This window comes from Hylobates moloch, unplaced genomic scaffold (assembly GCF_009828535.3).
Source record: "Hylobates moloch isolate HMO894 unplaced genomic scaffold, HMol_V3 SCAFFOLD_3, whole genome shotgun sequence".
NCBI lineage: Eukaryota > Metazoa > Chordata > Mammalia > Primates > Hylobatidae > Hylobates > Hylobates moloch.
The window spans coordinates 63,041,507-63,044,381 of NW_026652278.1; the positions used below are offsets into that span (position 1 = coordinate 63,041,507).

The following is a 2,875-nucleotide window of genomic DNA, read 5'->3' on the forward strand; positions in this document are numbered from 1 at the left end:
TCAGCCTCCCAAGTAGCTGAGATTACAGGCGCCTGCCACCATGCCCAGCTAATTTTTTGTATTTTTAGTAGAGACGGGGTTTCACAATGTTGACCAGGCTGGTCTCGAACTCCTGACCTTGTGATCCCCCTGCCTCGGCCTCCCAAAGTGCAGAGATTACAGGCATGAGCCACCATGCCCGGCCCATATATATTCCTATTCTCATTTTCTTCCCTTTTTGTACAAACTGTTCTGCACCTTAATTCTTTTAACAGCATAGTGTTACTTATTTATAAATTTTATAAAGGATTTATAATTTATTTTACTCAATTCTGTGTTGATAGACTTTTGGTTGTTTCAGTTTTTGTTATTGCAAACAATGTTGCAGTAATCATTTTCATGCTTGATAAATACATGGTACGATAAATTCCTAGAAGTGGAGTGGCTAAATCAAAACGTACATGTATATTGAATCATAAAATACCTTAGCGGCCAGGCCCGGTGGCTCACACCTGTAATCCCCGCACTTTGGGAAGTTGAGGCAGGTGGATAATGAGGTTAGGAGTTCAAGACCAGCCTGGCCAACATGGTGAAACCCCATCTCTACTAAAAATACAAAAAATTAGTCGGGCATGGTGGTGGGCACCTGTAATCCCAGCTACTTGGGAGGCTGAGGCAGGAGAATCTCTTGAACCCGGGAGGCGGAGATTGCATCTAGCCAAGATCACACCACTGCACTCTAGCCTGGGCAACAAGACTCCATCTCAAAAAAATAAAAATAAAAAAATAAAGGTTTTATCAAAAAACAAAAAGGTTTTATCAAAAAAAAAAAAAAAAGAGATCTTAGCAAACTTCCCTCTAAGAGAGCTGCCACAATTTATAACTCCCACCAATGGTGCACAAGAGCACCAACTTTCCCACACTCTTGCCCAGGATAAATATTTCAGACTTTTAAATGTTTGCTACTCTGATGAGTGAAAAATGGTTGGTCACTGTCGGGTTTTCTTTTACATAAATGTTTAATGTCACTAATCTTCTCTGTATCGTTCCAATTTTAGCATATGTGCTGCTGACGCGAGCACCGCTCACTGTTGTTTTCATGTTCATTTCTCTTATTATGAATGAAGTTGAATATCTTTTCATAGTTTAAAAATTGATTTATTGGCCGGGCGCGGTGGCTCACGCTTGTAATCCCAGCACTTTGGGAGGCCGAGGCGGGCAGATCATGAGGTCAGGAGTTCGAGACCACGGTGAAACCCCGTCTCTACTAAAAATACAAAAAAATTAGCCGGGCGTGGTGGCGGGCGCCTGTAGTCCCAGCTACTCGGAGAGGCTGAGGCAGGAGAATGGCGTGAACCCGGGAGGCGGAGCTTGCAGTGAGCCGAGATTGCGCCACTGCACTCCAGCCTGGGCGAGAGAGCGAGACTCTGTCTCAAAAAAACAAAAAAAAAAACAAAAAAAAAAAAACAAAAAAAACGTGGTCTTTTGTGACTGGTTTGTTAGCATAATGTCTCAAAGGTTCATTCATGTTGTAGTATGTATGAGTACTTTATTTCTTTCTTCGTTTGTTGAGACAGGGTCTTGCTCTGTCACCCAGGCTGGAGTACAGTGGCATCATCGTGGCTCACTGCAGCCTTGACCTCCTGAGCTCAATTGATCCTCCTGCCTCAGCCTGCCAAGTAGCTGGGACCACAGATGCATGCCACCACATCCAACTAATTTTAAAATTTTTTGTAGAGGCAGGGTCTCCCTATGTTGCCCAGGCTGGTCTCAAATTCCTGGGCTCAAGCATTCCTCTCGCCTCAGCCTCCCAAAGGGCTGGGATTATAGGTGTGAGCCATGGTGCCTAGCCACTTCACTGTTTTTGGGGGGTTTTTTGTATTTTTTTTAAGACGGAGTTTCCCTCTTGTTGCCCAGGCTGGTGTGCAATGGGGCGATCTCAGCTTACCACAATCTCCACCTCCCAGGTTCAAGCGATTCTCCTGCCTCAGCCTCCCGAGTAGCTGGGATTACAGGCATGCACCACTACGCCCGACTAATTTTGTATTTTTAGTAGAGATGGGGTTTCTCCATGTTGGTCAGGCTGGTCTTGATCTCCTGACCTCAGTTGATCCACCTGCCTCAGCCTCCCAAAGTGCTGGGACTACAGGTGTGAGGACTGCGCCAACCTTACTTCTTTCTTTTTTGTGGCCAAATAATATTCCATTGTATGGCTATGCCATTTTTTTAAATCCATACATCAGTTAATGGACGTTTGTGTTCTTTCCACCACATTTTTTTTTTTTGAAATAGGCAAAGGAAGATCTTTAGAACTGTGAAGATGAGGCTGGGCGCAGTGGCTCACACCTGTAATCCCAGCACTTTGGGAGGCCGAGGCAGGCAGATCACAAGGTCAGGAGATTGAGACCATCCTGGCTAACACGGTGAAACCCCATCTCTACTAAAAATACAAAAAATTAGCCAGGCGTGGTGGCGGGCGCCTGTAGTCCCAGCTACTTGGGAGGCTGAGGCAGGAGAATGGCTTGAACCCAGGAGGCGGAGCTTGCAGAGAGCCAAGATTGTGCCACTGCACTCCAGCCTAGGGGAGAGAGTGCAAAAAAAGAAAAAAAAAAAGAACTGTGAAGATGAGATAACACTAAGCAGTTTCCTTAATTACTATAACTGAGCTGTCAAATCTGGTGGGCAAAACATCAGGCTAGGAAGCACAACACTCAAAATATTGACCTTGCCACAGAAGGGTTATCTGTGTAATATTGATGTTTCTCAGCTTTGAGCTTTGTTTCCCAAATGTAAACTGACTTCTACCTACACATCTACTACGGAAGAATGAAATCAAATCAAGCTCTTTGAATTGCTCTGAGAAATGCTTACCAACTCATTTAAAACTACTGTATTC

At 44.5% G+C, this 2,875-nt stretch overlaps 1 non-coding gene across 1 annotated transcript; it reads right to left on the reverse strand.

The window, feature by feature from the left end:
• Window positions 1-956: 956 nt before the first annotated feature.
• On the reverse strand, window positions 957-1,061 carry LOC116466166 (U6 spliceosomal RNA). Its single transcript, XR_004247411.1, has one exon. It is a non-coding gene; the product is annotated as a U6 spliceosomal RNA (small nuclear RNA).
• Between the last annotated feature and the right edge of the window lie 1,814 nt (window positions 1,062-2,875).